Below are 15318 nucleotides of genomic sequence, written 5' to 3'. Positions count from 1 at the left end.
TTTCATGTTTGCGTTGTTTCTTGACCATTTTGCTACTGAAACTTTGATAATAAATTTGACGATTTGCTGAAAGTTCGTTTGCAGTAAAATCGCTGTAATTTGGCATTAAATTGAGTCTGCAAACAGGTTTGACCCTGTAAAACTGCTGCCGACTCTATGTCGGGGAGGTGTGCACACAGAAGAGTATGTTCGAGCAGGTCAGCTCCAAAAAATATCATAAAAATTGCGCAAATAACGCTTCGAAAAACTTCCTACTCTTTTCTATTCAATGATCAATCCTTCGATCAATTTTTTTTTTTTTTTTCTTAGTTCAGGTTTTGAAAAACGCTTGATGGGTAGGAAAAAAGTGAATGTCAGTTATTTAAGTCTTTAATGACCTGGGAATTTTTTTCATTTTCGCCAATTTTTTTTTTTTTTTTTTTTACTCCCTTTTTTCCAAGAGCCATAATTTTATTTTTGTTATCGACCTAGCCAGATCTGATATATATTTATATTTTTGTTACCGTATAATGTACTGAAAAATAGGGAAAAAAAATCCAGCTGCTGCAAAATTGTGTAAAAATAAATTAATTAAAAAAATAAATTAAAATAAAAAAAATAAATAAATCTCGAAATTATTAAACTGCAGCAATCGGAGCAAACTCTGGCCACTGCAGTTCCAGACATGTCAGCTGTGTTTCACAGCCAGCATCTGCCTGGTATGAGGCGGGCGCAGCTCCTGAGCCAGCTTCATACATTTTTTTTTATCGGTCATTTGAGGATTTGATTGGCTCCTGATAAAATTGTCTTCAAACTAGGCACCATCCAATCAGAGGAGGGGGTGGGAGAATTTAAATAGCTCTTCAGAAAATCAAAAACTCTCTAAAAAAAAAAAAAAAAAAAAAAAGGTTTCTTGACGCTGTGTCCATTAGAAAGCGTGCAGACAAAACATGGCTTCTTTGCAACCACTTTACTGATTGACTTCTGTTTGTGCAGAATAAAAACACTAATAACTCCACGGATGCATGTCTGAGCCTTGTATGTCACGTTGCAGTTTATATAAAACATACCAGCAGGTGGCAGCATTACCCCAGCATTGGAATGTCTGCACAAAGAAGAATCGCAGCAGGCCACAAAGAGATACCTGAGAATAGCTCACAATTTACCCTAAATTAGTGATTACTCCTACTGGCAAGCAGCAGCATTTTTAATTAGAGTCTAGCCCTCTATAATAATATGAGACCCCTGATCGGACCCCTATATTATCATACTTCAATCTCAGACTCCTAAATAAATTCAAACCCTACACTAGATCAGACTGAAAATAAAAATTATCCCAGCACGTTCGCTCATCACTATTAATCCTTTTTTTTTATCATCATGATTAGCCATTTTTCATCATAAAAAAAGGACAGACAATCTCATTAAATCCTTCATTCTGGGGTAATTAAGATTTCAGTAGAGATCTCCCATAAATCTTAGCACTTCCATGACTATTCATCTTGGTATTCAAAATGGTGATTTTTTTTTTTTGGTCTATTACTAATTTGTGTGAATATTTTAGCAATCACGTTTTGTTTATGCTTCGTTAAAGCCTAACCATGACATACAAAGCCATCCATAACCTGTCTCCTCCATACAACTGTGACCTCGTCTCCCGGTACTTACCTACATGCAACCTCCGATCCTCACAAGATCTCCTTCTCTACTCCCCTCTTATCTCCTCTTCTCACAATCGCAGACAAGATTTCTCCCGTGCTTCCCCCATACTCGAACTCTCTACCACAACACATCAGACCCTCACCTACCATCGAAACCTTCAAAAAGAACCTGAAGACCCACCTCTTCCGACAAGCCTACAACCTGCAGTAACCACCGCACGGCCAGCTCTACCCTCTCCCAGTGTATCCTCACCCATCGCCTGCAGACTGTGAGCCCTCGCGGGCAGGGTCCTCTCTCCTGTACCTGTTAGTGTCTTGTTTTTTGCTCATGTTTATTGTATTTGTCTATATTTGCCCCTTTTAACCCCTTAGTGACAGAGCCAATTTGGTACTTAATGACCGAGCCAATTTTTGCAATTCTGACCACTGTCACTTTATGAGGTTATAACTCTGGAACGCTTCAACGGATCCTGCTGATTCTGAGATTTTTTTCGTGACATATTGTACTTCATGTTAGTGGTAACATTTCTTCGATATTACTTGCGATTATTTATGAAAAAAACGGAAATATGGCGAACATTTTTAACATTTTGCAATTTTCAAACTTTGTATTTTTATGCCCTTAAATCAGAGAGATATGTCACGAAAAATAGTTAATAAATAACATTTCCCACGTGTCTACTTTACATCAGCACAATTTTGGAAACAAAATTTTTTTTTTGTTAGGGAGTTATAAGGGTTAAAAGTTGACCAGCAATTTCTCATTTTTACAACACCATTTTTTTTTAGGGACCACATCTCATTTGAAGTCATTTTGAGGGGTCTATATGACAGAAAATAATGAAGTGTGACACCATTCTAAAAACTACACCCCTCAAGGTTCTCAAAACCACATTCAAGAAGTTTATTAACCCTTTACGTGCTTCACAGGAACTGAAACAATGTGGAAGGAAAAAATGAACATTTAACTTTTTTTTGCAAACATCTTACTTCAGAACCATTTTTTTTATTTTCACAAGTGTAAAAACAGAAATGTAACCATAAATTTTGTTATGCAATTTCTCCTGAATACGCCAATACCCTATATGTGGGGGTAAACCACTTTTTGGGCGCACCGCAGAACTTAGAAGTGAAGGAGCGCCGTTTGACTTTTTCAATGTAGAATTGGCTGGAATTGAGATTGGACGCCATGTCGCGTTTGGAGAGCCTCTGATGTGCTTAAACAGTGGAAACCCCCCACAAGTGACACCATTTTGGAAACTAGACCCCTTAAGGAACTTATCTAGATGTGTGGCGAGCACTTTGAACCCCCAAGTGCTTCACAGAAGTTTATAACGTAGAGCCATGAAAATAAAAAATTGCATTTTTTCTACAAAAATGATCTTTTTGCCCACAAATTTTTATTTTCACAAGGGTAACAGGAGAAATTAGACCACTAAAGTTGTTGTGCAATTTCTCCTGAGTACGTCGATACCCAATATGTGGGGGTAAACCACTGTTTGGGCGCACCGCAGAGCTTGGAAGAGAAAGTGCCGTTTTACTTTTTCAATGTAGAATTGGCTGGAATTGAGATCGGACGCCATGTCGCGTTTGGAGAGCCCCTGATGTGCCTAAACAGTAGAAATCCCCCACAAGTGACCCCATTTTGGAAACTAGACCCCCCATGGAACTTATCTAGATGTGTGGTGAGAACCTTGAATGCCCAAGTGCTTCACAGAAGTTTATAATGCAGAGCCGTGAAAATAAAAAATTTTTTTTTTTTCCACAAAAAAGATTTTTTAGCCCCCAAGTTTTTATTTTCACAAGGGTAACAAGAGAAATTAGACCCCATAAGTTGTTGTCCAATTTATCCCGAGTACGCTGATGCCCCATATGTGGGGGTAACCCACTGTTTGGGCGCACGGCAGAGCTCGGAAGGGAAGGAACGCCTTTTTGGAATGCAAACTTTGATAGAATGGTCTGTGGGCATTATGTTGCGATTGCAGAGCCCCTGATGTACCTAAACTGTAGTAACCCCCCACAAGTGACCCCATTTTGGAAACTAGACCCCCCAAGGAACTTATCTAGATGTGTGGTGAGAACTTTGAATGCCCAAGTGCTTCACAGAAGTTTAGAATGCAGAGTCGTGAAAATAAAAAAAAAAAAATTTTTTCACAAAAAAGATATTGTAGCCCCCAAGTTTTTATTTTCACAAGGGTAACAAGAGAAATTTTACCCCAGAAGTTGTTGTCCAATTTATCCCGAGTACGCTGATGCCCCATATGTGGGGGTAACCCACTGTTTGGGCGCACGGCAGAGCTCAGAAGGGAGGGAGCACCATTTGACTTTTGAGCGCAAAATTGGCTGTCGTGTTTGGAGACCCCCTGATGTACCTAAACAGTGGAAACCCCCCAATTCTAGCTCCAACCCTAACCCCAACACACCCCTAACCCTAATCCCAACCTGATCCATAATCCTAATCACTAACCATAATCACAACCCTTACCCCAAAACAACCCTAATGTTAACCCTAACCATAACCCTAATCAAAACCCTAAATCCAACACACCCCTAATCCTAATCTCAACCCTAACCTCAAACCTAACCCTAATCCCAATACACCCCTAATCACAACCCTAACCTTAACCCTAATCCCAAACCTAACCCTAATCCCAAGCGTAACCCTAATGCCAACCCTAACCCTAATACCAACCCTAATCCAAACCCTAACCCTAATCCCAGCTCTAACCCTAACTTTAGCCCCAACCCTAGCCCTAACTTTAGCCCCAACCCTAACCCTAGCCCTAGGGCTACTTTCACACTTGCGTCGTTTGGCATTCCGTCGCAATCCGTCGTTTTGGACAAGAAACGGATCCTGCAAATGTGCCTGCAGGATGCGTTTTTTGCCCATAGACTTGTATTGCCGACGGATCGTGACGGATGGCCACACGTCGCGTCCGTCGTGCACTGGATCAGATGTGTTTTGGCGGAGCGTCGGCACAAAAAAAGTTCAATGAAACGTTTTTTTGTACGTCGCATCCGCCATTCCTGACTGCGCATGTGTGGCCGTAACTCCGCCCCCTCCTCCCCAGGACATAGATTGGGCAGCGGATGCGTTGAAAAACTACAGCTGCTGCCCACGTTGGGCACAATTTTCACAACGTGCGTCGGTATGTCGGGCCGACGCATTGCGACGGCCCCGTACCGACGTAGGTGTGAAAGAAGCCTAACCCTAAATTTAGCCCCAACCCTAACCCTAAATTTAGCCCCAACCCTAGCCCTAACCCTAACCCTAACCTAACCCTACCCCTAACCCTAATTTTAGCCCCAACTGCTTTTCTCCTGCCGGCCGGCAGATGGAGACAGATGGCGGGCGCACTGGGCATGCGCCCGCCATTTTCTTCTGCCGGCGGCCAGGAGGAGCAGCAAGAGGATCCAGGGACACAGGTGAGTATTGTAGGGTCCCCGAATCCCCCTATTTCTCTGTCCTCTGATGTGCGATCACATCAAAGGACAGAGCATTACACTTTACTTTTTTTTTTTTTTTTTGCGGTCGCCGGTAAACAGTTAATTACCGGCGATCGCAAAACAGGGGTCGGTAAAACCGACCCCGATCATGCTCTTTGGGGTCTTGGCTACCCCCGGCAGCCGAGACCCCAAAGATTCTCCCGGTGCCGGCCGGCGGGCGCACTGCGCATGCGCCCGCCATTTTGAAGATGGCGGCGCCCACCGGGAGACACGAGGAGCATCGGGGGAGATAGGTGAGTATTGGGGGACACCTGGGACCCCTTTTCTCTGTCCTCCGATGTGCGATCACATCGGAGGACAGAGAAATTAAAAAGAGATCGCGTTTTTTTTTTGTTTTTTTGCGATCGCCGGTAAACGGTTAATTACCGGCGATCGCAAATGCGGGGTGGGTGAAAAACCCCCCGAATCATGTTCTCTGGGGTCTCGGCTACCCCCGGCAGCCGAGACCCCGGAGAAAATCGGCCTCTGGGGGGCGCTATTTACTTTTTCCACAGCGCCGTTAATTAACGGCGCTGTGGTTTAAGTACCCTTAGCGGCCGCCGTTAAAAGGCGTATCGGCGGTCGCTAAGGGGTTAACATGTAAAGCACCATGGAATAGATGGCGCTATAAAAATGTACAATAATAATAATATCAGGAAAGAAATCAAGAAAAAAGTCCCTTTTTCACATCCCGCCTGAGACTTTCACTATATATATTAATTATTCAGGAAAGAAACCAACTCTTCCGGCCTCTGTTGTGTGAATAGGGCCCTATGGATACGTTTGCTGCATACACTGTGTGCAGAATTACTAGGCACATTGTATTTTGATCACATGATACTTTTTATACATGTTGTCCTACTCCAAGCTGTTCAGGCTTGAGAGCCAACTACCAATTAAGTAAATCAGGTGATGTGCATCTCTGTAATGAGGAGGGGTGTTGTCTAGTGACATCAAAACCCTATATAAGGTGTGCTTAAGTATTAGGCAACTTCCTTTCCTTTGGCAAAATGGGTCAGAAGAGAGATTTGACGGCTCTGAAAAGTCCAAAATTGTGAATGTCTTGCAGAGGGATGCAGCAGTCTTGAAATTGCGAGTCTAGATTCTTAGCAGCACTCTTCCCTTTTAAGGAGCCATGTAGATGGTCCGACGACGGCCTTTAAATGCTCTCCAATCTGTAACATGCAAGCCAATACGCAGTTGTTTGTTGAACGTGTTTAATGTCAGCCACGCTACTATATGCGTGGAATGATGCTTCTGCGTGCATAGAACACCATGTTATCAGCAGCACATCTCCTCTTGACTCAGCACGATGTGCTGCCAAGCATGATAATTTGTAAGCTTTGCTGAAAAGTCATCTCACCTGACGAACGAGTGTTTTGCTCAGTAGTCAGATGACTGCCGACCTGTTTAATAATCATGAAATGAGCATCGATTGGCACACACGTTCCCAACTATCAACCTGAATAAATAGGCATTAAGGACCCTTTGCCACTATCTTTCCATGTACCTGAGGAAGTCATCTCAAGAAACGTGCGTCGGGGCTGCGGGAGATCCCACATCATACATCAGCACACGTGAGTTTTTACTACTACTTTGTTTCCTTTATTGTGATGCACACTTTTTTTTACAGCACCTTACGCTTTATGCACTTGATTAAGGATCATTCAATTTAATTACGGTACCTACATCTATGTTAACTTTCCTCTGCTTTACTGTGGTCTAATATTAAGCGGATCTCCTGCATTTTCTCTGGTATTGCGTCCTCTGACTATTTCTGTGTTACTTTTCTGGCAACATATCTAATATCCATATTTTCCAAGATATCATGTAATTTGACATCCTGATTGTGCACACAATACTAAGCTATAGACAATTTGTATTGCTATTAAACAATCAACCATAAACCATATAACGATGCAAAGAAAGTAATAATGAACACTCTTCACTATGTGACGTTAATGTTCTCTTTTCATGAGGGTTACGCTCATTCACGGGAGTTACCACGTAAGTTCTTCCTGTAATTCTGGCCCTACGAGGCTCACTGGTTTTTCCCGCTAGGATGCAAGTCTTTCTGACAAAGTCTATTAAAGCACGTTGTGCCTCCCACGCACCAACCAGTCCCCTCCCCATCTGGTGTCCTAATCCAGTCCAACCCCAATACTGTAAACTATAGCTGGACGTGACAGCCCTGCTCACTGACCTTCCGCAACTGTAGGCATGCTCCTCTGATTGTCATCTCCTAGCAGGCCTTTGGAGCTGGACCGCCAGCAGACGTCTGAGCTTGAGGTGGGAAAGACTTGGTCTCAACTCTTGATAAGTGTCGTCTGGTCCCTTGAACTTAAATGGCATGAGGCACAGGTCCTGGTCTTGCCCAGCGTAGTATGGACTCTTGGTTTTGACTGGCGCAGTTCGAGACTCTAGGTTTTGGACTCTGGATCTCACTCTGGATCTAGACTTTGTCAGGCAATGACCGGCACCTTAGTGGTGTAGACTTTCCGCTGAGACCTGTTATGCTAGCTCTGATGCCATCCCTGGTCCATGTCTGCCTCGCTCTCCTTCTCGGGGCCCAAATCCCCCTTTTTCACGCATAAGGCTTTTATACCCAGGAACCCTATCATGCGAGCCACCTAAACAGGCCCAGTACAATAACTTGATCATCCCGAAATTCTGCTGGTACAAGTTGGTTCCTCCCAGCCAGCAGATGGCGGTCTTCCCTCACTAATTTTAATTGTAGATTGTGAGCCCTCACGGGCAGGGTCCTCTCTCCTTATGTACCAGTCGTGACTTCTATTGATTAAGATTATTGTACTTGTTTTATCATGTATACCCCTTCTCACATGTAAAGCGCCATGGAATAAATGGCACTATAATAATAAATAATAATGTCTCAAATTAGCACGTTATCATCTATCCAGGAGTGGCACTGCCAGCGATCAGTAAGTATCATCTATCCATCAGTGGGACCTCCAGTGATCAGTAAGTATCATCTATCCATCAGTGGGACCTCCAGTGATCAGTAAGTATCATCTATCCATCAGTGGGACCTCCAGTGATCAGTAAGTATCATCTATCCATCAGTGGGACCTCCAGTGATCAGTAAGTATCATCTATCCATCAGTGGGACCTCCAGTGATCAGTAAGTATCATCTATCCATCAGTGGGACCTCCAGTGATCAGTAAGTATCATCTATCCATCAGTGGGACCTCCAGTGATCAGTAAGTATCATCTATCCATCAGTGGGACCTCCAGTGATCAGTAAGTATCATCTATCCATCAGTGGGACCTCCAGTGATCAGTAAGTATCATCTATCCATCAGTGGGACCTCCAGTGATCAGTAAGTATCATCTATCCATCAGTGGGACCTCCAGTGATCAGTAAGTATCATCTATCCATCAGTGGGACCTCCAGTGATCAGTAAGTTAACATTTGTCCATCAGTGGGACCTCCAGTGATCAGTAAGTATCATCTATCCATCAGTGGGACCTCCAGTGATCAGTAAGTATCATCTATCCATCAGTGGGACCTCCAGTGATCAGTAAGTATCATCTATCCATCAGTGGGACCTCCAGTGATCAGTAAGTTAACATTTGTCCATCAGTGGGACCTCCAGTGATCAGTAAGTATCATCTATCCATCAGTGGGACCTCCAGTGATCAGTAAGTATCATCTATCCATCAGTGGGACCTCCAGTGATCAGTAAGTTATCATCTATCCATCAGTGGGACCTCCAGTGATCAGTAAGTATCATCTATCCATCAGTGGGACCTCCAGTGATCAGTAAGTATCATCTATCCATCAGTGGGACCTCCAGTGATCAGTAAGTATCATCTATCCATCAGTGGGACCTCCAGTGATCAGTAAGTTATCATCTATCCATCAGTGGGACCTCCAGTGATCAGTAAGTATCATCTATCCATCAGTGGGACCTCCAGTGATCAGTAAGTATCATCTATCCATCAGTGGGACCTCCAGTGATCAGTAAGTATCATCTATCCATCAGTGGGACCTCCAGTGATCAGTAAGTATCATCTATCCATCAGTGGGACCTCCAGTGATCAGTAAGTATCATCTATCCATCAGTGGGACCTCCAGTGATCAGTAAGTATCATCTATCCATCAGTGGGACCTCCAGTGATCAGTAAGTTAACATTTGTCCATCAGTGGGACCTCCAGTGATCAGTAAGGTATCGCCTATCCATCAGTGGGACCTCCAGTGATCAGTAAGGTATCACCTATCCAGGAGAGGGACCATCACTGGTTAGTAAGTTATCACCTATCCAGCAGTGGGACCCCCAGTGATCAGTATGTTAGCGCGTATCCAGCAGTGGGCACGCCAGCGATCAGCAAGGTATCACCTACCCAGGAGTGGGACCATCAGTGATCAGTATGTCTGCAAGTATCCAGAAGTGGGTCCGCCAGCAATCAGTAAGTTATTACCTATACAGCAGTGGGACCACCTGCGATCAGTATCATCTATCCTGTGAACAGGTGATAATTTAGTAAGTTGAGACAACTTCATTAATGTCCATCATTTTATTTTTAGGTCCTAAATTGATTCTTAAATAATTTATTTGTAACTGTGTGATGATTTTCAGTTATTCTGGCCACCACCACGGGGAGCTAAATGTTAATGTATACAGCCCTTTTTGAACTTAGAGGGGTTTTCCACCTATAGAAAAGTGGTCCACAAATGGTTCCCAGCATGTCCTATAACAAAGTTAGACAGTACTCATCCTCACCCTGTTCAGCATCAGCTTTCCAATACCAATTACGTTTGTGTGTTTGGGTGCACCAGTGACAAATGAATGCAACAAACATGTTGCTGGGTCCAGATGCTGGACTGGGGAGGGTGAGTACTAACATAACTTTGATTTTACTTGCTAGGAAACTTCTAGAGATCACTTTTCTATAAGTGGAAACCCCCTTTAATAAGAGCTGTATAATTCTGTCATGAGTTCCCTTTCGTAGTGGCTTAAAGTAGCTACTGTGACAGCGATATGGCAGTCGGTATAGGTTGGGGCTCGGCAGTTTGGACTTTGATTTATTTGGCACATGTTAACCCCTTAATGCTCCTTGATGGATAAATACTGAAATTACTTCTGTTAATGTTGCTGTCAATCACTGACAATGGCATATAAGCTCAGAGATCGAGTGCCCATTGGCCCTCCTACAACACAATTGTGGTGTGTTGATGAGCTGCCATGACAGCCGGTGACCTACTGAAAGTCCAGATTCCTGCCAAGTTAATTTTCCTGTGACGTCTAGCCATAAGACGTGCTTTTTACTATACTCCATACCATAGAATCATAGAATGGTAGAGTTGGAAGGGTCCTCTTGGGTCATCTGGTCCAACCCCCTGCTCAAAGCAGGATTCACTAAATCATCCCAGACAGATGTCTATCCAGCCTCTGTTAAAGGACTACCATTGAAGGAGAACTCACCACCTGTCGTGGAAGCCTGTTCCGCTCATTGATCACTCCCTGTCAAAAAGCTTTTTCTAATACTGTATCTAATCTGTGTCTCCTCCCAATCAGTTTCATCCTATTGCTTCTAGTCTTTCCTTGTGCAAAGGAGAATAAAGATCATCCTTCTACAATGTGACAGCCCTTCAGATATTTGTAGACGGCTATAAAATCTCCTCTGTCTTCTTTTTTGTAAGCTAAACATTCCCAAATCCTGTAACCGTTCCTCATAAGACATGGTTTGCAGACCGGTCACCATTTTGGTCGCTCTTCTCTGAACTTGCTCCAGTTTGTTGATGTCTTTTTTAAAATGTGCCCAAAACTGGACACAGTATTCCAGATGAGGTCTGACCAAAGAGGAGTAGAGGGCAATAATGACTTCATGTGATCTAGACTGTATGCTTCTGTTAATACATCCCAGAATTGCATTTGCCTTTTTTGTTGCTGCATCACACTGTTGACTCATGTTGAGTCTGTGATCTATTAGTATACCTAAGTCTTTTTCACATGTGCTGTTGCTTAGTCCTATTCCTCCCATTCTGTAAATGCTTTTTTCATTTTTATTGCCCAGATGTAGTAGTTTGCATTTTTCCCTGTTAAAAATCATTCTGTTAGTTGCTGCCCACTGCCCCAGTTTATTTATATCTTTTTGAATCCTCTCTTCTCTAGTATTAGCCATCCCTCCTAGCTTTGTGTCATCAGCAAATTTAATCATTGTACCCTCAATTCCTTTAATCTAAATAATTGATAAAGATGTTGAACAATACAGGGCCCAGGACAGAATCCTTTGGTACCCCACTTGAGACATTTTTCCAACTGGATGTGAATCCATTTACGACCACTCTTTGGGTCTGATAACTAAGCCAGTTATGACTCTGAGTCCACCGAACAGTTGCCTTGTCCATTCCATACTTAGTCATTTTTTCAATAAGGATGGTGTGAGATACTTTGTCAAAGTACCGTATTTTGTGGGCTATAAGAAGCACTTTTTTCCCAAAAAAATTTTTGGGGAAAATGGGGGTGCGTCTTATAGTCCAAATGTACTTACCTGGAGTGTGGTGGCAGCAGGAGTCGTGCAATTCTGCTGACCCTGGGCTGGGAAGAGGGGGGTGTTCGGTGGTCCAATGCTTCAGGGCAATGATCTCACTCCCATCCCAGGCTGGTTTGGCGCTGCAGGGCCCCCGTAGATATTTTGTGAAGCCCTGGAGCCCCTTGCACTACCATTGCTGCAGTGCGGTGGCCTCAAGGCTGCACTGTGATCTAATTTTTCGAGATCTCAAGACGAGATCTTGTCTTCTGAGATCTCGAGACGAGATCTCGTTTCCAAGATCTCAATCTGGACAGTCATTTTCCCGGAGGCCACCGCATTGCAGCAATGGAAGTGCAGTGACTCTGGGCTTTCACAACATGTCGGCGGAGCCCCCGCACCACTAAACCAGCTTGGGATGGGATTTCCCGTAGGTCACCGCATTGCAGCAATGGATATGTGGGGCTTTCACCCTGCACCGCCGAACTTGCGCTCCAGCCTGGGATGGGAGACAGAGCAACGCCAGACCACCGAACAACTCCTGTGACCCCGCTCCACCAGTGCTGCCAATTTCCCCCCAGTAAGCTAAATTCAGACTGTAAGATGGACCCCTATTTGATGCATTATTTTTTTCCCCGATTTTCCTTTTTAATATTTGTGGTGCGTCTTATAGTCTGAAAAATATGGTAATACTTGAGCAATGCTGTGTGTACTATAAGAGATCACAGGTTAAAGTCCCTAATGAGGACTTAAAACAGAAAACTGAGAAATAAAAAGAAGTTTTTTTTAAATGTGTATATATTAAAATTCAAATCATCCTTCTTTTCCGGAGTTAAAAATAAAGATATGTAAAATATATATATATATATATATATATATATATATATATATATATATATATATATATATATATATATATATACACATACATATATATATATATATATCTATATATATAATTGTCTAAGGGTTTTTCCGTCTGTCTGTCTGTCTGTCTGTCTGTCTGTCCTGGAAATCCCGGCACTCTGATTGGTCGAGGCCGCCAGGCACAGCATCGACGTAGAAATCCCGCGTCTCATGGTTGCCATGGCGACGATGATGTCATAAAGGTTGCCTCGACCAATCAGCGACGGGCACAGTGTGTCGCGAATTCTGGAATCATCATTGTCCATATGCTACGGGGACATGCATATTCTAGAATACCCGATGCGTTAGAATCGGGCCACAATCTAGTATATATATATATATATATATATATATATATATATATATATATATATATATATATATATATATATATATATATACATATACATATATATATATATATATATATATATATATATATATATATATATAAATATATATATACATATATATATATATATATATATATATATATATATATATATACTAGATTGTGGCCCGATTCTAACGCATCGGGTATTCTAGAATATGCATGTCCCCGTAGTATATGGACAATGATGATTCCAGAATTCGCGACACACTGTGCCCGTCGCTGATTGGTCGAGGCAACCTTTATGACATCATCGTCGCCATGGCAACCATTATGACATCTACGTCGATACTGTGCCCGTCGCTGAATCAGAAACGTGAGATTTCTACTTCCTTTATGACATCATCGTCGCTGTGCCCGTTGCTGATTGGTCGAGGCCTGGTGGCCTCGACCAATCAGAGAGCCGGGATTTCCAGGACAGACAGACAGACAGATGGAAAAACCCTTAGACAATTATATATATAGATACACATCTATATATATAATTGTCTAAGGGTTTTTCTGTCTGTCTGTCTGTCTGTCCTGGAAATCCCGCCTCTCTGGTCGAGGCCGCCAGGCCTCGACCAATCAGAGACCGGCACAGCATCGACGTAGAAATCCCGCGTCTCTGATTGGTCGAGGCCGCCAGGCCTCGACCAATCAGCGACGGGCACAGCGATGATGATGTCATAAAGGACGTAGACATCCCGCGTCTCTGATTGGTCGAGGCCGCCAGGCTTCGACCAATCAGCAACGGGCACAGCGACGATGATGTCATAAAGGACGTAGAAATCTCACGTTTCTGATTCAGCGACAGGCACAGTATCGACGTAGATGTCATAATGGTTGCCATGACAACGAATATTCTAGAATACCCGATGCATTAGAATCGGGCCTCGACCAATCAGCGACGGGCACAGCGACGATGATGTCATAAAGGTCGTAGACATCCCGCGTCTCTGATTGGTCGAGGCCGCCAGGCCTCGACCAATCAGCAACGGGCACAGCGACGATGATGTCATAATGGTTGCCATGGCGACGATGTCATAAAGGTTGCCTTGACCAATCAGCGACGGGCACAGTGTGTCGCGAATTCTATATATACATACCGTATTTTTCGGACTATAAGACGCACCGGACTATAAGGCGCACCCAGGTTTTAGAGGTGGAAAATAGGGGAAAAAAATATTTGAAGCTAAAAAATGTGGTAAAATATTTAATAACATAAATGACATACTATTATATGTGGTGTTATTATATATAATAGTATGTTATTATGTTGGAAGCTGCGGGACCAGTGCGGTGTCTGTAAAGCACTATATAAAGATGCTGGAGGGTGAGTACAAGAATGGGGGCACAGGGCTTATATTTAAAGCACCACTCCAGCACTGCAAAATAACACTGGAGTGCTGCTTTAAAATCCCATGGGAGAACTATAACTCCCAGCATGTCCTGCAGATCCTATGACATGCTGGGAGTTATAGTTCACCAAAGGAGTGGCAGAGTGCTTTATTGTGTTTTGTAAAGACTAACCTCTTAAATGTGGCAGCCAGCCACACTGTGGTGAGGTTAAAGCTGGAGCGTCCCATGACTGCACACAGAGCAGTCCCTCGTTTCCTTTCCACAGCACAGGTTATGAGGAAGCTGCAGATTCTAGTGGAGACTGGAGAGCCTGAAGGACCTGTGATGATGTCAAGAAGAGGGAGGGCTCTGAGCTGCCATGTGATGCTCTAGCCCGCCCACTCCTGACATCATCACAGGTCCTCCTGCACAGAACTCAGCGTCCAGCCCAGGCATGGCAGGCAGTTATGCAGCCATCTCCTCTCTCCCTTGGCCCCTGCTGCTGCCTCCTCTCCCCCGGACACACAGACCTGCCCAGCTGCTGCAGGAATCAGCGCTGGAGAAGCCATGTGTGTCCCTGCTTAAGCATTTGCTGCTCCCGGCTCACCGCTCAGCTGATAGGTGGGCGGGGAGCCGCTAATGAATATTCACTGCACTTAATCATCGGGAGCACATGGTTTCTCTAGATGATTCTGGGCAGCAGGGACATTCTGAAGTGGGATAACAGTGCGATCCAACTCACTGCTGCCCCCCTCCCCACATGCTACATCCGTACCATAAGACGCACCCACACTTTCCTCCCAAATTTGGAGGAAAAAAATGCGTCTTATGGTCGGAAAAATACGGTATATATATACATATATATATATATATATATATATATATATATATAGTGGGGCAAAAAAGTATTTAGTCAGTCAGCAATAGTGCAAGTTCCACCACTTAAAAAGATGAGAGGCGTCTGTAATTTACATCATAGGTAGACCTCAACTATGGGAGACAAACTGAGAAAAAAAAATCCAGAAAATCACATTGTCTGTTTTTTTATCATTTTTTTTTGCATATTATGGTGGAAAATAAG

The sequence above is a fragment of the Ranitomeya imitator genome, chromosome 4, assembly GCF_032444005.1.
Source record: "Ranitomeya imitator isolate aRanImi1 chromosome 4, aRanImi1.pri, whole genome shotgun sequence".
NCBI classification, from domain to species: Eukaryota; Metazoa; Chordata; class Amphibia; order Anura; family Dendrobatidae; genus Ranitomeya; species Ranitomeya imitator.
The sequence above is the reverse complement of the archived record's forward strand: the minus strand, read 5'-3'. Positions refer to the sequence as shown.